A 21,281-nucleotide genomic window follows, 5' to 3' on the forward strand; every position below is an offset into this window, starting at 1 on the left:
GACATGTCAAGATATATATCCTTAAACATTTTAGCATGAATTTCTTTTATATATTCATTAGTAATAGTGGAGTAGAGTAAGAAGAGAGAGAAACACTTAATAGAAGAAGAAGGCTGACAATTCTGCTAATTAAGACAGCAAACAGGCTGAGGGGGACGCCTCCGACTCATGGCAAGAAATACAGGCTCATGGACAGAACCTGATCAAACGTAACTACAGTAAGCTACCACCTGTTGAAGACCAGAGTCTGTTGCTGGAGGACCAACAGTAACCTGTAGCCCACTGGGGACGAGGCGAGGGCAGGAGTCAAAGAAAGGGGGCAACTGAGGCTGAGGTTGACCAGGATCAGAACAATGGGAGGGGTCAGTCACAGGGCTCCACTCATGTATGTATCATTTTGTGTCTACAGTTACACTGATACATGGAGCTGATTTGGACAGACAAACCAAAAGACTACAGTATACACACTATGTAATAGGTGGAAGAATAGCTCAGTTGTTTAATATGTCAGGACATAATGGACAGTTGCATTTTGGAATCACCACACACTTGGTTGAGTTGTTTTCTTTGCTGTTGACTCAAAATTGAAGCTTTGTTAACTGCTGACTTTGGACAATATGTTCTCATACCCTGTAATTAAGCTTGAAGGTTCTATTATTATGTTATAATAAAGGTAACTGATTCACAGCGTTTAAGGTAGGCATATGTGACGTCCTCAAACAACAAGGTCAAAGTCCAGTAAATGTTATTCCAACAGACCTGTGTTCTGTGGTAGAGCGTTACAACATCAAAAGTCACACAAGATTAAAAAACAATTTTCATTTAACAGAGCTGAGCTACAAAAACTCTTGTTTGCAAAATGGATTTGGTGTCCTCTGTCTTTGGATCCATTGCTCACTGGGTGGACATCCAGAGTCTGCTCCTCTTCACTGTGCTCTTCCTCCTCATAGCAGATTATCTCAAGACCCGTCGGCCCAGCAGCTTCCCTCCTGGACCCTGGGCATTGCCATTTGTGGGGAACATATTTACTGTGGACTTCAACAGGGCCCACAAGACTCTGACTCAGGTACAACATCACAGGCTGGATGTAAAGTTATCAAATTGTGTCACAGCTGTTGACTGTTGATTGATTGATGTGACACATGATTTTGTTAATTAACCATCCAATCCCTCTTATATATGTTAACATAGATCTATCTTAGACAGATAATGCATCTTAGACCACCTCTTGATAATCTTTTTCTTTTTCCTGGCTGTACCATGTATACCTGAAGCTACTTTAACCATGAACTTTTGTTTCCTCTCCATTCACATGCCCACATCTTCAACAGGTGAGACTCATGCTGTTGCTCTTGTCTCACACCTCTTTACAGTTAGCAGAGACATATGGAGATGTGTACAGCCTGAGAATGGGACAGACATGGATGGTGGTGTTGAATGGTTTCCAGATCGTGAAGGAGGCTCTGGTAACGCAGGGAGACAGCCTGGCAGACCGCCCAATACTTCCTTTTCAGGTGGATATGTTCCTCAACCTGGGTGAGACAGGCTTATCATATTGTAGCTGTTGCGGTTGTTTAACACTGAATATACAATCTATAGGAATACTGAGGGCCCTGCTTTAGGGCCCTCACCTAACAGAACCACAATGTAGTAGTGTGATATCCACTGATAGTTAATGTGACATTTGGGAGGGAGAATCATGATTCCCACAAGAACTTTGATGTATAAAGGGAGGTGAGTGGAGGAGGTTATGTTTTTTTTTTTTTTATGGCTATTTAGGTTGTCAAAAAGACACATCAAGTACTTGACACATAAACTTGGGTAATAATTATTATTATAACCATTTTCCGGGTGTTTAAATTGCTGGGTTAAACAGACCCCAGTTGATTAAATATATTAGTAAATGTGACGGTAGCAGGGGGCATTTTCAATTTTCAAAACCTTCCAAGTAACCTTTATTGACTCAGTACCTTAAAGTTGTCCATGAATTGCAAAATTATTTTTCAGTTTGGCTTAAAACAATGAATGATAAAACAAAATGAATTTTACATAAAATAATATCCCCACAGTAAAGCACAACCTGTTCCACATACACCCTTTTCAGACGACATCATTTGCAAACTTTGTCAAGTTAAATTATATGAAAGGATAAAAGATACATTTATTCTGTAAAAAATACTATACTATGTTTTCTGTCCGAATGCAACTGAACGATCAAAGCAACAGTCAGCAGAGACAGAATACTGATCATTGGCCAATCATCAGACGCATCATTAAAGGTATAGGCCATCACAATAATATACATATATCAATTAAAATATAAGACAACATGGTACATGACAAAAAATAGTATAAAAAAACAAGTTTAAAAAAAAAATGGCATGGAATCTTGGTGGTCTTAATCATCTTCTTGAAAAATACAGAAAACAAAGTTATCTAAACCAGAGCAGTAATGAACAGCATACACATCAATAAAGGTAAACCATTATGATTATGTCAAAAATGTAAGCCCTGCTGACAGGCATTTCCATCGGTCTGTTCAGTACTTTATATCAAAACAAAGTATCCCAAAATACATTGAGCCAATTACCATGGAATTTGGATGACATGTTCATAGTCCTTAGAAAATGAAGCTTGTTAACTCTGGTGACATCATGTCTTTTCCTGAGGCACCACCCTCAGACAAATGTCAAGTCTGCTTACAAGATACCTCTAAATCTAATCAGTGGATTGCCATGATATTTGGTAAGTGCATTCACACTCTCCAAAGTAAGATTCCTGTTGATTCTGATGAAACTACAACCTTTCCTGTAGCACCATCCTGAGGCCAAGGTTTCTTGGTTTCTCATAATGTTTTGGGCAGACTGCCGTTAAATCTGGAGAGTGCACTCATTCTCCCCAGACAATGAACCATTTCAACTTTGGTGAGCTCATAACTCTGGTGATGCTTTAGTGACACCCTCAGGCACAAATTTATGAAACCCTTTCTCTCAATCCTACTCTCTCTTTCTTTGTAAATGACATTAGGGCTAAACTGATCCCTTCTTTTACTCCCTTGTACACACTTATCCAACTTGTACATCAGTCTCCAACAGTGTTTCTCTCAAAAATTTTGAGCCAATTTCTAAGCTGCCACTTATCTCAAACATTTTGGAGAAACCTTTTGCCAAACATCTCACTGAAACAGCTCTTCTCAGAGTCTCCATTGCCATAATGATGTCTTCTGATGTGGGTGAATGCTCTGTTTTAGTGCCACTGGATCTTCGCACAGTTATTGGTCCTGTAAATCACATAATCCTGATTGAACGGCTTCAGCATTGGGTAGGTGTGTCTGGGAGCACCCTAGAGTGCTTTTTTCCCCTATGTTTCAGTTTTTTTTCTGTGTCCCTTGGCCCCTACATGTCTGAAACTGTGGTGTGCCCCATGGCTCAGTCATGGGTTCTAGATTATTTGCTTTGCATATGGCAACCTTAGGTCATATCATAGGCAAGTTTAAAGGTAATTCCTATCCCTGTTATGCTGACGACATTCAGCTGTATGTTTCATTCAAGCCTGATAAATCCAACAAACTGTCTGTCTTGCACAACTGTCTGATTGTCATTTTGGATTGGATGTCTAACAACCTTTTACAGCCAAACACAGACAAGACTGAAGGACTCATTGTTGCTTCAGACAGTACAACTCTCAAGGCGTCAGTGTATTGAATCTCTTTCGTCAGCTGTACAGTCTAATCTTAAGGCTCATTTATGCTCAACGTTAAATGCGGATACGGATACGGACGGAGCCTTCTGTCTGTGCTCCGCGTTCATTTCGTCCAATTTCTGCACGTTTCCATAAAGCTTATGGATATGGGCCAAACGGAGCAGTACCACGAGAAACCGTGGGGGCAGTGTTGCTGTCACTACCCGATATGCAGTGTTGGGCAAGCTACTTGTAAAATGTAGTGAGCTAAGCTACCAGTTACTGTACATTAAATGAAGGTCCACTACACTGAAGCTCCCCACCAGAGAAATGTAGCAAGCTAAGCTACAATACAATAACAACATGGAGCTGAACTACATCAAAGCTACTTTTTTTTTTTTTTTTTAACATTGAATTAACTTCATTTCAAGTCATTGCTCTTAGTGATCAATAAAACTGTCAGTCAAAAAAAATGTCAAATTCAATAGCTGATGAAACTGAGCTCTCTCTGCTTTTAGTGCTACAAACCCTGGCAACAAATACACATAACATGCCTCACATAATGACACAAAGCAGGTGGTGTGGATATACTAATGTGGGGGAAAGTGTACATACAGTACAGGCCAAAAGTTTGGACACACCTTCTCATTCAATGTGTTTTCTTTATTTTCATTACTATTTACAGTGTAGATTCTCACTGAAGGAATCAAAACTATGAATGAACACGTGGAGTTATGTACTTAATAAAAAAAAAAAGGTGAAATAACTGAAAACATGTTTTATATTCTAGTTTCTTCAAAATAGCCACCCTTTGCTCTGATTACTGCTTTGCACACTCTTGGCATTCTCTCAATGAGCTTCAAGAGGTAGTCACCTGAAATGGTTTTCACTTCACAGGTGTGCCTTATCAGGGTTAATTAGTGGAATTTCTTGCTTTATCAATGGGGTTGGGACCATCAGTTGTGTTGTGCAGAAGTCAGGTTACTACACAGCCGACAGCCCTATTGGACAACTGTTAAAATTCATATTATGGCAAGAACCAATCAGCTAACTAAAGAAAAATGAGTAGCCATCATTACTTTAAGAAATGAAGGTCAGTCAGTCCGGAAAATTGCAAAAACTTTAAATGTGTCCCCAAGTGGAGTCGCAAAAACCATCAAGCGCTACAACGAAACTGGCACACATGAGGACCGACCCAGGAAAGGAAGACCAAGAGTCACCTCTGCTTCTGAGGACAAGTTCATCCGAGTCACCAGCCTCAGAAATCGCAAGTTAACAGCAGCTCAGATCAGAGACCAGATAAATGCCACACAGAGTTCTAGCAGCAGACCCATCTCTAGAACAACTGTTAAGAGGAGACTGCGCGAATCAGGCCTTCATGATCAAATAGCTGCTAGGAAACCACTGCTAAGGAGAGGCAACAAGCAGAAGAGATTTGTTTGGGCCAAGAAACACAAGGAATGGACATTAGACTAGTGGAAATCTGTGCTTTGGTCTGATGAGTCCAAATTTGAGATCTTTGGTTCCAACCGCCGTGTCTTTGTGAGACGCAGAAAAGGTGAACGGATGGATTCCACATGCCTGGTTCCCACTGTGAAGCATGGAGGAGGAGGTGTGATGGTGTGGGGGTGTTTTGCTGGTGACACTGTTGGGGATTTATTCAAAATTGAAGGCACACTGAACCAGCATGGCTACCACAGCATCCTGCAGCGACATGCCATCCCATCCGGTTTGCGTTTAGTTGGACGATCGTTTATTTTTCAACAGGACAATGACCCCAAACACACCTCCAGGCTGTGTAAGGGCTATTTGACCCAGAAGGAGAGTGATGGAGTGCTGCGGCAGATGACCTGGCCTCCACAGTCACCGGACCTGAACCCAATCGAGATGGTTTGGGGTGAGCTGGACCGCAGAGTGAAGGCAAAGGGGCCAACAATTGCTAAACACCTCTGGGAACTCCTTCAAGACTGTTGGAAAACCATTTCAGGTGACTACCTCTTGAAGCTCATCCAGAGAATGCCAAGAGTGTGCAAAGCAGTAATCAGAGCAAAGGGTGGCTATTTTGAAGAAACTAGAATATAAAACATGTTTTCAGTTATTTCACCTTTTTTTGTTAAGTACATAACTCCACGTGTTCATTCATAGTTTTGATGCCTTCAGTTAGAATTTACAATGTAAATAGTAATGAAAATAAAGAAAACACATTGAATGAGAAGGTGTGTCCAAACTTTTGGCCTGTACTGTATATGTTAGTGTGTGTGTGTGTGTGTGTGTGTGTGTGTGTGTGTCTGTATGTATGTGTGCACACCTGTGTTTGCATGTCTGCTAAAATTAGGGCCCATTTGGAGGACAAAGTGTAAATGACCTTAAAACTCAATAAGTTGATTCAAACCACAGGAGCAAAAGAAAAAACCCTGCTACCAACAGTAACAGTTTGGCAAAAAAAAATGGCATGTGATGTGTGTGTGTGTGTGTGTGTGTGTGTGTGTGTGTGAGTGAGAGAGAGAGAGAGAGAGAGAGAGAGATGTCTTACAACATCGTCATCTTCCTTCTCCTCTGTCATCGTCATCACCTGCAGCAGACAGTTAGCACAGGTATGTGACGTCACAAAGAAGACCATCTGTCGGCTACACTTGCAGGTCCGTGAGCGGCGGTGACGTCACCTGCTGCTCCCGGTTAGATGTCAAACCGCAGCAAAAGTTCCACTGTGTTTAAGGTTGAGAAATGCCTGGGAAAATGTAGCTTCTGTGGACACTACTTTGCCAATTGATCAGTAAAAAAGTTTCGCTATTAAAAAGCTGTTTGATTTAGAAAACAGCGACGTTATGGACACGCTACTGAGAAATGAAGTTAAACTTGTACCGTCACTACTTGTAACGCCGCTACTGCCCAACACTGCCGATATGTAGCTCTAGTGAGACACAAGAAATAAGAATGGCGGAACTTTTTGAGGAAAGGCTGTGTGAGTTGGTTAGAAACTATAAACATCTCTATTATGCTACTTCTCCTGGACACTGGAATAAACAAATGATACAGAACAGCTGGGAGGAGATTGGAAGGGAATTAAATGTGAGTTTGATGTTGTCATAAAGTTTTGACTCTGGGCTGCCCCCTGGTGGATATATTGGTTAACATCCATGCCAACATAAAGGACACATGGAAGTATGTGGGCTGTGACGGTAACATCGTTTGAAACGGACATATACATTTTCGTACGTAAAGGGATCTATTAAATTGTTGGCCAGTACATGAGGAAACATTTCAAAACTCAGATCTTTTGTTTCACAACATGAGTTAGAGATGATTATTTACACCTTTTGTCATCCCAACTACTGTAATTCCCTTTTCACCTGCCTCAGTGAGTCATCAGTGGGCTGTCTTCAGATGATGCCGCTGCAAGGCTGTTGACAAAGTCCAGATGAGTCACATCACACACATTTTATGTTTGTCCATTTGGCTTCCTATCAAGTTTAGGATTCATTTTAAGATATCCTTGTTATCACATAAAAAGCCCTGCAGTCAGGCACCTGCCTGCTCCATCCTGATATCACTAGTAGGTCACTTAGGTCTTGTGACCAGGGCTTACTGGTTGTCCCTCACTCATGACTAAAAACAAAAGATGACTGTGCATTTGACGTTGTGGTGCCAACAATGTGGGACACCCCTCCTTCAGAGACACAATCTGCTGTCTCTGTTGAAGCTTTTAAAAATAATAATAATAAAAAAAAAAAAAAAAAAAAAAAAAAAAACCTCACTTATTCAAACAGGCTTTTCTATTGCCTCAAAGTGTCAGGTTTGTAATTGTATGTGTTTTGAGTTTTTATTTTACTCTTGTGAAGCACTTGGTGACATTTGCTCAGTGAAAGGTTGTATACAAAAAAAAGTTTTTATTGACTTACTTACCTACTACTTGCATTCTCCTGACATGCCCCAAGCCAGTGGTGCACCTCAATCATCGACCTGATAACAAACCATAGCTACCAAAAAGCCAATTTATGCTGTTGCTGTGATGGATCAGGTGTGTTCAAACAGAAAACAAGAGTATAAATGAGTGTGTTTTCCTTTCATATAACGTAAACTGTCATAGATCCCAAGCTGGGATCGAAATGTAAGAATAAAACATATTATGCAGACTTTCCTCCATAACTTTGTTTCTGCCTCAATACAGCACCCACTAAGGGATGTGCATACATTACACTTATCCTATAAGCTTTTATGTACTTTCAACAAGTTTGTTCAATCCCTGTATGTTTCCCATTAGGTTTAATTTTCAGTAATGGACATTTATGGAAGCAGCAAAGGCGCTTTTCACTTTCGACCCTCAAATACTTTGGAGTTGGCAGGAAATCCCTGGAACTTGCCATTCTGGATGAATTTACATATTCTGGTAAAAGCATCGCTGACTTGAAAGGTAAATAAAGGGGATAAACAGTTACACATTTAATAATTAACAGATAGACCATTTACATAAAATTGTTTGTTTTACCTGTCCAGGCAAACCCTTTAACCCCCACTTAATCATCAACAATGCTGTGTCCAACATGATCTGCTCCCTTATTGTTGGTCATCGCTTTGAGTATGAGGACGAGAGGTTCATAAAACTCATTAAGAGATTTGACAGCGCTCTTCAGAGTGCAACTTCTATTTGGGCACAGGCAAGTAAAATACATTTTAACCAGCTCAAGATGACTGGACAGTATTACACATTTCGAAAATGTGCAAGATGCATGAAACGGGATTTATAGATGGGTAGACCAACACCACCAATAGTCAATGACAGTTCAGGTTACCACAAATAAATGAGAAACTCTTTGATCCTTTTTTTGCTGAAATTTCTCATCATCATGTTTTTAATACCTAATTTTGTAGCTCTACAACGCCTTCCCTTTGCTGATGAAACGTTTGCCAGGGCCACATCAGACACTCCAGCAGTTTTGGAGTGAAGGACATGATACGATCTGAGATTAAACAACACAAAAAGGACTGGAACCCTGCAGAGCCGAGAGACTACATCGACTGCTATCTGATGGAGATTCAAATGGTGAGTGATAACAGAAAGCTTCAGTTACTGTCTCAATGTGAAATTAAACTTTTTATGCAGCATGAGTGAAAATAAATGTCAGGGTCCATGCCGGGCCGGATGGTCTGCACTGGGGTTTCTCCCTGTCCCAGCTCTGGTCTGCTGCCTTCTCATCAAGCACACCTCCTCATCAGCCTGATCTGCCGCACCTAGGTATACACCTGACGCTCCTCACCTCATCAGCTCCGCTATATAAGTTCCAGCCCCACTTCCATTCATTGCCAGATTGTTTCCCTGTGTTACCTCTCCAGCTTCTCGGTTCCGAAACGTAGTAAGAATCCTCTGGATGGCTAGTTAACTAACTATAACTTAAACTAGCCTGGCTCGCAGTGGCAACAACAAAACTACAATGGGTCAACTCTGCCATGGCGACCAACACTTTATTCGGCACCAAAACCACTGTGTACACGGAAAAAAACATAAAATAAACAGTCTTGAGAGACTTAAGGCACTGTGTAACTTAACTCTTACTGTGGCTGCGGCTTCCTAAATCACACACCTCCATTCCCCTCGGATGCACACACACTGACTGACCAGCACCCCATGCTGACACATCACACAAAACAGGTTGCACATACAAAATAAGAGCCTGGCTCATAACACTACCCCCACTCTGGATAATGATTACACCCTTAACATCACTCCAGCAATGTCACATACATTAATGAAGGAAATCACAGAACATTTTATATAGACCATTTTCACCATAGTCCCTGGATGGGTCCCGCCCAAATGGAAGGCAAGTAGAGACAGAAGGGCAATGTCTATAAAGTGTTCATGAATGCAGACTCAACTTACTCTCCAACATTTGATTCTGCAATAGAAATATTAGTGTTAGACATTTGAAACAAGTTAAATCCTCATGTTTTTTTTCCCTGTTTACTCCCATAATCACAATACATGTATATGGAGGGTGTTGGAATGGTAAAATGCAGCCACAGTGCTTACCATTACTCATTACCCAATATCGCATCAGCATCAAGACAAGGCCTGTGTATTTATCAGTGTACTTACAAACCTAAACAGTGTTAAGTCATAACTTACAACAATATAACAATAAACAATACAACTCTGAACTTTTTTTTTTTCTTAACTGAACAGGATAGCGATCCGCCCACACCCTGGTTCAGTTTCCCTTTTTTATTTTCTCTCTGAGAAGGGCAGCGATCCACCTACACTATATTACCAAAAGTATTCGCTCACCTGCCTTTACTCATACTATGAACTGAAGTGCCATCCCATTCCTAACCCATAGAGTTCAATATGATGTCGGTCCACCTTTTGCAGCTATTACAGCTTCAACTCTTCTGGGAAGACTGTCCACAAGGTTGAGGAGAGTGTTTATAGGAATTTTTGACCATTCTTCCAAAAGCGCATTGGTGGGTCACACACTGATGTTGGTCGAGAAGGCCTGGCTCTCAGTCTCCACTCTAATTCATCCCAAAGGTGTTCTATCGGGTTCAGGTCAGGACTCTGTGCAGGCCAGTCAAGTTCATCCACACCAGAGTCTGTCATCCATGTCTTTATGGACCTTGCTTTGTGCACTGGTGCACAGTCATGTTGGAAGAGGAAGGGGCCCGCTCCAAACTGTTCCCACAAGGTTGGGAGCATGGAATTGTCCAAAATGTTTTGGTATCCTGAAGCATTCAAAGTTCCTTTCACTGGAACTAAGGGGCCAAGCCCAGCTCCTGAAAAACAACCCCACACCATAATTCCTCCTCCACCAAATTTCACAGTCGGCACAATGCAGTCTGAAATGTACCGTTCTCCTGGAAACCTCCAAACCCAGACTCGTCCATCAGATTGCCAGATGGAAAAGCGTGATTCATCACTCCAGAGAACGCGTCTCCACTGCTCTAGAGGCCAGTGGCGGCGTGCTTTACACCATTGCATCCGACGCTTTGCATTGCACTTGGTGATGTGTGGCTTGGCTGCAGCTGCTCGGCCATGGAAACCCATTCCATGAAGCTCTCTGCGTACTGTACTTGGGCTAATCTGAAGGTCACATGAAGTTTGTAGCTCTGTAGCAATTGACTGTGCAGAAAGTCGGCGACCTCTTTGCACTATGCGCTTCAGCATCCGCTGACCCCTCTCCGTCACTTTACGTGGCCTACCACTTCGTGGCTGAGTTGCTGTTGTTCCCAAACGCTTCCATTTTGTTATAATAGAGCTGACAGTTGACTGTGGAATATTTAGGAGCGAGGAAATTTCACGACTGGATTTGTTGCACAGGTGGCATCCTATGACAGTTCCACGCTGGAATTCACTGAGCTCCTGAGAGCGGCCCATTCTTTCACAAATGTCTTGTTTCACAGTCTGCATGCCTGAGTGCTTGATTTTATACACCTGTGGCCAGGCCAAGTGATTAGGACACCTGATTCTGATCATTTGAATGGGTGAGCGAATACTTTTGGTAATATCGTGTACATCCTATCTCAGGTCAATGTCTTGTAGTGTTCTTACAGAGTTCAGTGACCAAGCCAGTCACCCAAACCTGTCTGGGGCCTTACGGGCCTTCTGGGGTCTCTGATGAGGCGTGAATGACAAAGGAGGACGCTGAACATGTCCCCCTCCAGGATCTTGATTGCCAGCCTCATCCAGTTGAGGCCAGGCGGAGCTGCCTGGAGGCTGGGCGATGTTTGGTGAAGCTGGTGGTTAACAGGAGAGGACCTGAGGGACTCCTGCAGCAGCATCCTCAGTCTCTGATGGAGTGTCCCATAAGTTCAGGGGACTGATGTCGGCAGAGCTCTTGTCCGATGCTGGGGGTGGCACTTCCACTGGTGCCCAGGTGTCAGCGCTCTGGAGAACCCAGCCGTTGTCCAGCGGGGTCCTGGAGTGGTAAGGCTTGAGCTTGTTGTGATGGACTACTTTGATCTTGGCTCTCTGGCTCTTCTGGATACAGCAGACCAGGTTGTCCAGCACACCAACCACGAAGAAAGGACCCTTGTAGGAAGGCAGAAACTTCCGTACTTTGTTTTTCACTCTCTTGGTATTCTTAACCAAGTGCCATACTGCATCTCCAACCATCATCATCAATCATCACATCCCAATCCAAGTGGCAACGCTCAGCGGTGGCCGCCAAGATTTTCTGGAGAGTGGCGTTAAAGCGCTCCACTTGACTTGCTCCAAGGAGTGGTACGTGTCTTTTCAATTCCAAGCAGTTCACACATTCCCTGGAAAACAGCTGACTCAAAATTTGTGACCTGAGCACTATGCAGGGAGTTTGGGGCTCCATATTTACACACCCACTCGGAGGCAATCTTCTCAGCCACTGTGGTTGCTTGCTCATTGGGGACTGCTTTAGCCCACTTATTAATGAAGTAGTCTTGAACCACAAGTATGAAGCGATTGTGTCTCTCAGTCTCATTTAAAGGGCCCACTATGTCAACAGCAATCTTTTCCATACGAGCGCCCACTTTCACAGTGCCCATGGCTACCTGAGGAGTCTTCTTAGGGCGGGCCCTATAACTGGTGCAGGTGCGGCACCAAAGTGTGACATCATCTTTCATGTTGTGCCAAAAGTACCGGGTCTTAAGGCGGGTCAGTGTCCTTTCCACTCCAAAATGGCCGACGAGTGGACCATCATGCATCTGTTCCATCACAGAGGTGCGGTACACACGCAGCAGCAGGATCTGGGGATAAAACACACTTCCTTCAGCACAGTAAAACCTTCTTAGTATGATCCCATCTCTCTGATACAGCCGTTTCCACTGCACCCAATATGCTTTGGTGGCGGGGCTGCTGGCTGGCTCCCCTCCTCAATCCACTTACACACAGGTGCTAGGTCTGGATCAGTCATCTGCGCTGCTTTAAGTGTCCAGTGTCCAACCACTGAAGAGATCAACCTGTGATGACTCATCCACTCTTTTGATGCTCGGATGAGACAGGGAATGGTAGCAGTTGGCGTTGCTGCAGGCGGCAGCTGGAGATGGCTCAGACGATGTGGCTTGGTTGTGCTCACAGCTGGTGACCCGCCTAACTACCCCCACTGGAGGACACACTAGGGGAGTTATTACAAGGATCTTTTCAGCTGGGCTGTTGGTCAGGTTACACTGGACTTCTTTATGTTGACACCAGTCACCACTAAGGTCAGGCTCCAACACGGTGCAAGGACAGGAATTATGGCAGGGTCTCTTGGACAGTGCATCGGCGTTTTGGTGGTGTTTTCATGGGCGGTGGAGCACCTGGAAATCATACTCCGCCAGTTTCTGTTTCTGAATAGACAAGCTAAGCCAGTGTGCTGCTGTTAGCCAGTGAAAATATAGCGGAGTGGCAACTCTTCACTTTGTTTCACAATCTATGTCAGTGCGCTGCTGTAGCCTGGAGAGTTTCTCTGCCCTTTGGCTCGTGCGGTGCCGGTGCAGCTGTTATGCCAAATTCCGCGTTAAAAATAGATTCCGTTTTATTTGGCTAATCTGCACGCTTCACACAAGTCACCCAAATGGCCAATGGATCACTGGTATTTGCGAGCTTGTGTTTTTCGCACTAGGCGATTCATACATTCCACCACCGCCTAGCCTACAGCGGATGTGTTGCGGCTGAAAGCCATCCTCTCAGCGTTCAAGCAGAAACTATTCTCTGCAGTGACTGGTTAATTCCGTTGTCAGTATTTCATGACGTATGGCCCAGTACCCGCCTAACTCCCCCCGGACAATCCAAGCTAGCATCAACAACAGATTCCTAAAGGAGCCGCAGATTGAATATATCGATGTGCGTTTTTTCCCCCTTTCCTCGTTTATTTGATCTAGGCGGTCGGTGAAAACGTCTAGGCGGTGCGCCTAAGAAATTATAAGGCAGGGAAAACCCTGCAGGAGCTCCCGTCTGGTGGTGCAATAGTTTTGCTCCGTGCACGACAATCTCCTGCTCCTGTAGGGCCGGGACCCTTTCCTCGCCCCCCTGTATCTGACAGAGGACGGCTCCAATCCCCCAGTCACTAGCATCAGTGTCCAGGAAGAGTTCGCCATGGTTGAGGGGGTAAACGAGAACAGGCACTGATGTCAGTCTGAGTTTCAGTTGTTCTAATGCTTCCTGGCACTCGGCTGTCCAGTTAAAGCGTGCATACTTTTTGTTCGTGAAGAGGCTTGGCAATGGTGGTGAAATCCCTCACAAAACGTCGGTAATAGGATGCCAGGCTGACAAACTGGCGCACCTCAGAAACGTTGCAGGGTGTGGGCCACTTGCTCACCTTCTGGATCTCTTCGGGGTCGGTGGCAACACCTTTGGCTTAGACGATGTGTCCCAGTTAGGAGACTTCCTCCCGAAACAGGCAGCATTTGGACGGTTTCAACTTTAAATTGGCTTCCCGCAGCCTGTTGGCCGAGCCGAGCCGCTCCAACATCTGAGTGATGTTCTACCCCAGGATTATGATGTCGTCAAGGTATACTAAGCACGTCTCCCACTGCAGCCCAATCAGGACACGATCCATGAGCCTTTGGAATGTGGCTGGCACATTACAGAGCCCAAACGGCATCACGTTCCACTCAAAGAGTCCCTTCCTGGTGCAGAAAGCAGCAGCTTTGCTGGCCCTGGGGGTCATTTCCACCTGCCAGTACCCTGAGGTCCTTAACAATCCTCTCATTAAGGGGCCTGTAATCCACACAGAGGCGTGGGCTCCGATCTTTCTTACGCACCATGACGATTAGTGCAGCCCAGCTGTTGTTACTGGGCTGGGCTATGCCTGCCTCCAGGCTCTGTTGTACCTGCTGGTCAGCTGCAATCTGCTTATCCTTGGCCATTCTGCGGGGTTGCTGCTTCACAGGTGGCCCTGGAGTAGTTAGGATGTCATGTTGCACGAGGTTGGTGCGGCCAAGGTTGGTGGGCCCTGTAGAGAAGACATCACTGTATGACCGAAGCAGTTCAGCTAGCCTGCAGTGGTCACTTGCAGTCAGGGTTGCACAGCTCTCAGCATACAGGATCTGGAGGTGGAGAGGTACAAGGATACAAGGAAGTTTATTGGTCATTATACAACAGGTTGTATAATGAAATTAAAATGTGGTTCCCTCTTGATTGATTAATTGATTGTATAAAGAAATAAAATGATTAAACATGGAGGAGTGCAGATGGTGCCCCCCCCCCCCCCCCCCCACGAAAAAACACGAAACACTTTTGGAAATGAGCAATCTTTGACTTTATTAGCAACTGCTTTACTGAACAGCTAAGTCTAAGTTATAAATATCCAAATATATGAAATCTCGAAGTGAACATCAAACTCAAAGTAATAAATACCAAAGTAAACAAGGGCAACTGTAAGCCCTGACGACAAAGGTGACAACGCCACTCTAGGACTTTCACCTAGAGAATACCCCCTTTCACAGGTTCTTATAGTACAAAGAAAAAAAAGGGAAGCAGAGACACGAGTTTCCAGTTTCGACCTTAATTTTATTTATGCACCAGTCTACTTTTAGATTTCAAGAATTCACAAGACTAAACCTATTTAAAAATATACAATTTATTATCAAAAATATATGTATATATTTATACTGTGCTAAAAAGGTAAAGCTACAGGTAAAGGAGTACCAGTACAGGAAGGGGGGGAATTAACAAGGAGCCTACAGGAGTGGGGAGTGAGGGAGAGGAGGAGTCACCACCACCACCAGGTACGGGAGAGGGAAGATCACACACTCACTGCAAAACAAAAGAACACAAGAATTAAAATACACTCAAACATGCAAATAAGACCCCAAAAAGGGAGACAGAGACCCTCCACCCAGTGACCCACTAACTGCAAGCATACAACAGCCCACCTGTACTGACACTAACAAAACCCCACAGAGTTGTTTTTTTTTATAAAACAAAAAAAACAACAAAATCAATAAATTGACAGAAGCAAATATCAAAAATTAATCCACAATAAACACAGTAACCATACACAAAAATCTGTGGAGGGGCAAAAACAGCAGTGGCCAGCGCGCCTTTGAAACAGCAACAACTAAATCATGGCCGGCATCCTTTCCCTGTTCCAATAAACAACTGTAATAGTTAAAATATCAATAAAAGTATTAAGCAAAACATAACAAAAATAACTTAAACATACCTGGGGCCTGCAAGTTTTATGACCAAACCATTTATCCAAGGGGGATCTGGCACACACCTATGCTTTCAAGCAGCTCCCATTCCTGCAACCACCTGCATAGATGATGGACGCATTAAGGCAAGCCCCCAACAACACAATCACACAAGCCACACAAATGTGTACCTCAGTTGGAATCTGTGTCCCTCAACTGTGGAGTCAGTGAGGCAAACCCTGCTGCTGGCTGCTCACAGCCACCTTTGAGAGCTCGGAGTGATTGGGCTCACCTGCAGACAATCAGTGATTGCAGGGTGTGGCTAAACTAGAGACTGGGGAGGAGAATCTACTCATCACAATCGCATCAGAGGAGTGGAGGCTGACAACAATCCGTGCTGGTTTATCTAAACAGAACAGAAACTATGTATAAGCTTACATGAAACGATATGCAACACAAATATCAATATCCATTATCCGAATAAACAATACAAGGCATACCTCTATCATTATAATGCAACATAAACATTCCAGCTATTTAACTCACTTAAGCATGGTCACGCAGACAAACAATTGCTGCCAGTGGATTGCAGGGATCTGCTGCAAGAAAGTGGGAAAAGGGCCCACACCTGTGCTCAGTGCAATTTATCACCTCTACTGCCTCAAAAGTCCTCCTACTTCCTGATCCTCCTATTATCAGCTCCTCCTCTGTGCCTGCTCTTCACAACAAGAACTTTATAATCAGTGTTGGGACCAATTACTCACAAAACTAATAAGTTACAATTACTAATTACTTCTGTAAAAAAGTAATTTTGATTACTACTCAATTACTGCTGCAGAAGAGTAATTCAATTACTGGGGAAAGTAATTTTTATAATTACTTTTTTCTTTTCTTAAATCATTTTATTAATGCACATATTTTTGCGTTGCTGTTGCAGTGTGGACATTGCTGTCAAATTTCATCTATCATTAGCTGGGTTTCCATCCAAATATATCAAAATTTTTTAGCGAATTTTGTCAAAATGCGCAAAAGAAAATGCGAATTTATGCCTGTTTCCATTAGTTTTGTTTTGCGATTATTGAGAGGAGAGTGCGCCGTGAGATGACGCTATAAGATAGCGTCTGTGTGTCGACTGAACAACAACAAACACAGCTGACACTCAACAGCTGATCAGGGACAGATTCCTGCTGAACTTGTCGGCTCTTGGGAGAAGTCTGCTTACTATTTTGGCAGCGCTAACTTCGTACCGAACCATCCTAAATAAGGAATAAGAGACTAATAATAATAGTAACAATAACTAATAATAAGACTGTAGCGTAGAAGTGTGACGTGGTATCCGGTCCAGTCATCGTTTATTCGCAAAACCTGTTTCCACAGCAAAAAGTCACATTTTCTTTTATCGATACGCTGAGAAATCCACCCCCTCCAAGCGTAAAAACTTTTTTGCGAATTTTCGGCCGTTTTTCGAATTTCTGGCGTTTCCATCCAAGTTTTTTTTTTTTCGCAATTTCTGAAAATGCGAATAAATATAGGTGGATGGAAACTAGAGTTCTCATCGGGCCTGAAAATTAAGACCCGACCCGACCCAGGCGCGACTGGGCCAGCCCGAGGCCCGACCCGACCTGACTAATTAGCCGAACTTTAGGCCCGACAGCCCGATAAAGCCCGAAAAAAAAAAAAAAAAAAAAAAAAAAAAAATCGCCAAATTCGCCATTATTTAGCAGAGCCGGTCGGCCGCGGCACCGGGGCACCATCAGTCGGTATCAGGCGGGCCGGCCGCGGCACCGGCCAGCATCAGGCAGCTCACCTGTCAAATCCGGCAGACCTGACGGGTGGGCGCGGTATCGGACGGTGCCGCGGCCGGCCCGCCTGATGCCGACTGATGGTGCCGCGGCATGTGCGGGTCAATAGCCTACTATAGTCTAGAAAACTGGAGATTTTTTTTTTCTCGTGCGCCCCCAAGTAGATTGCGCCCTGGGCAGTTGCACTGCCCATAGCAGAAACCGTCCCTGCTGCCGAGTCTGCCAGCACAGCGGGATACTGCTGCAACTCTCTCTCACTTGTTTGCGTTGCGCTCGCACAGCTGGTTGTCTGTCTGTCACTGAAAGTTTAGCCTCCAAATCCAATCCAGTCTCTCACTCTCTCCACCAGTCACATAAAAATGAAACGTCATAATCAATAACACAACACATAATTCTATTTTTTTTATTAAAAAAAAAAAAATCCCCCACAGAACCCGAAGCCCGACCCGACCCGCCCAATTCACGTAAATTTTAGGCCCGACCCGACCCGAAAATGTCGGGTCGGGTCGGGTCGGGTCGGGTTCGGGCAGAATATGAGAACTCTAATGGAAACCCAGCTACTGTCAGTGTTGGCCATGTTACTTTGAAAAGGTAACACATTATAGTTTAAAGTAGTGATATCAGCTAGTCTGGATGGGGAATTGAACCCGTGGTCTTCTGTACAACAGGCAGCGAAACTATCCGCTCTGCTGTCGGAGAACACAGACGATTCTTCTAATTTGTGCTCATTCTCCATGCATGTTGATAAGTTACGAAAAACTGCAAAGTCCGACCGGTTTGAAAATTGACACACCGCTTTTTCTCCACAAGACGCACATTTTTCGAACAGGATAGTAAAATAATAATAATAAGTATTAGTAGTAATTAACGGCAAGTAACGGCGCATTTTATTGTCAGTAACGGTAACGGCGTTACAACGGGGGAAACAGTAATTTCTTTGATTACTCGTTACTGATAAAAGTAACGCCGTTAGTAACGCCGTTACTTGGTAACGCCGTTACTCCCATCACTGTTTATAATAAAATGTAAACTGAGAGACGAGTCTGCGTGCTGCTTTTGTGTCCGGTACATAGCCGTGACAATAAACTTGTTGAGTGGCGTTTGATCTGCTTACAATGATCAGAATTTTTTTTAAAAAAATGTACTTGTTTTGACAGGCAGGACTGAACTGTACGCTGCCAAAATTTTACACTGGCATGTTTTTTTTTTTTTTTCTCATTATTTATTATTATTTTTTAAAACGTAGCCATCCATAGGTGGTGATCGAAGTGCAAAGCTTAAATGTGAAATGTCCTCTCTGGCAGCACTTGTAAGACCTTCTGCCCACCAGCTTTTACTGAAGCACAATATTAACATATTCAAAGAACTTTCTAAAAAGGCTGACCTGAAAACAAATCCGCAGTACCATCAACAATGCTGTTACTGTATTGGCTTGACTACATTTTTGGGACAGTATTGATATGTAAGTATTTTTCCAGTATTTTATGATGAACATATTTGTGTATTCTCAGAGAAAGGGAGATGCTGAGTCCACTTTCAGTGAGGAGAACCTGGTGATTTGTGCCTTGGATCTGTTTGTTGCTGGCTCTGAAACCACATCCACCACCCTGCGCTGGGCCTTCCTCTACATGGCAAAGTACCCTGAGATTCAGGGTGGGGAGACTGAACAGGCCTGTTTGATGGCATGCATAGCAAATTTTTCTTAATTTAATTCTCACTATGGAAAAACTAAACAGTTTTGTAGTGTTTAAATCCACACTCATCACATTAATTTAAATCTTGTTGATAGTTTTGGGCAGTCACTTTACACCACGTCAGTCCAGCATCGTTGAACGATTGTTCACAAATTCTGCAGCCTACGATGAGCACTGGGACAGGATAAAATCTCTTAGTTGTGTTTAAAGTCTGTTTGGATTACTGAGGCGTTGAGCACTAGCAATGGGCTGGCAAAACAAACTTCAACAGATCATGTAAAGTTTTTTTTTCATTTATTTAAAAAAAACAACAACAACAACTTGAATGCTACAAATCAACAGTTAATCCAACAAGACACAGTTCATGCAGTCCTAGAAAGTTGTTCTACAAGTCTGTTATGTACCCTGAAACCTTCTTGATGAAACATGTCTTATCTGTTCTTGTTCTGTTTGATAGAAAAGGTCCAGGCAGAGATAGACAGAGTGATTGGACAGTCCAGAAAGCCATCCATGATGGACCGTGCTAATCTTCCTTATACTGACGCTGTCATCCATGAGATCCAGAGGATGGGCAACATAGTTCCCCTCAGCCTGCGTCATAGCACCAACAGGGACATCCAGCTGGGAGACTACACCGTCCCAAAGGTCACTACTCAGGCAGTGTACTATAGACATATGCATGATTAAGGATTAGCATACCACACTTCATATACCATTTTGTATTTGAATCAGTGTTGATTGAAATCTGATCATCAGGGTGTTGTAATAATTCCCAATCTGACCTCGGTGCTGTTCGACAAGAGGGAATGGGAGACACCATACACCTTTAACCCAGGACACTTTCTAAATGAGGAGGGCAAGTTTGTGAAGCGAGCTGCTTTCATCCCTTTCTCTGCTGGTGAGGAGCAACAAAATTATTCACTCATTCATTCATTTTATTTATTGTTCATGTGTAAGGTATTGCAATTGGCACAGTGGTGATGCCAGCGGTTTGCCAGCTTTTGTTATCACTAGGGTTTGGTACCAAAACGCGGTGCCAATAGGGCACCGGTTCCGACGTAAACGGTAGTAACGCTGGTGTTCCGGCGTCAACTTGCGGTTGTTGAACATGACGTCAGTGCCACTACTCCGCACACTTGTTGATCAGAACTGATAGTGAGAGGATCAATAAAGATGCCGAAAGCAAAATGCTCCAAGGTTTGGCTACATTTCACGTCTAAGGAGGATGCAGACTCAACACCACGCAACAGATGCCTTAAAGCAATGTCATGCAAGGGAGGTAACACGTCGAATTTAATGAAATATCTGGCACACATGGAGTTTATTTCAAAGCCGAACAATGCACCGTGTTTGATAATCTACATCAGCGGTCCCCAACCACCGGTCTGCAGACCGGTACGGGGCCGCGAGACATTCCCGACCAGGTTGTGCAGCCCGAATGTAACCCCCCCTCCCCCGCAGTTGCGCACAAATGGCACGAGTTTATTAGTACCATATGTTACTTGTATTTATATTGTTTAAATATTTAAGTTAATATTGTGTTCAATTTGGCCCTGGAAATAAAAGGGTATTGTTTTTTGACAAAGTGTGTGTGTTTTCGTTTTTTTAAGTACTGGTTCGAGAACCGTTTAACCACCGGAACCGTAAAAAATACCGAGTAGGCACCAGTATGGTATAAAACCCAACCGATACCCAACCCTAGTTACCACAACAGTTTCTTTCATCCTGTACACACCTGATGAGAATTACAACCACCGTTTTATCACTGATCAGTGTGATAGTGTCAAAGAACCATTTGATTTATTTCTTATTTCAAAAAGATTTTTTTTCTTTCACAGGTAAACGAGTGTGTCTGGGGGAGAACCTTGCTAGGATGGAGATTTTCCTCTTCTTCACCTCCTTCATGCAGCGGTTCACCATCTCCGTGCCTGCTGGCACAAAGCTTGTGCTTGACTTCTGCTTTGGGTTTACTCTGGCACGAGCTCCCTATGAAATCTGTGCCACCCTGTGTCGAGAGTAG

At 43.6% G+C, this 21,281-nt stretch overlaps 1 pseudogene; it reads left to right on the top strand.

Moving 5' to 3' along the window:
* Window positions 1-859: 859 nt before the first annotated feature.
* Window positions 860-21,281, top strand: LOC115357935 (cytochrome P450 2J2-like; annotated as a pseudogene).

Source organism: Myripristis murdjan, chromosome 4 (assembly GCF_902150065.1).
Source record: "Myripristis murdjan chromosome 4, fMyrMur1.1, whole genome shotgun sequence".
NCBI lineage: Eukaryota > Metazoa > Chordata > Actinopteri > Holocentriformes > Holocentridae > Myripristis > Myripristis murdjan.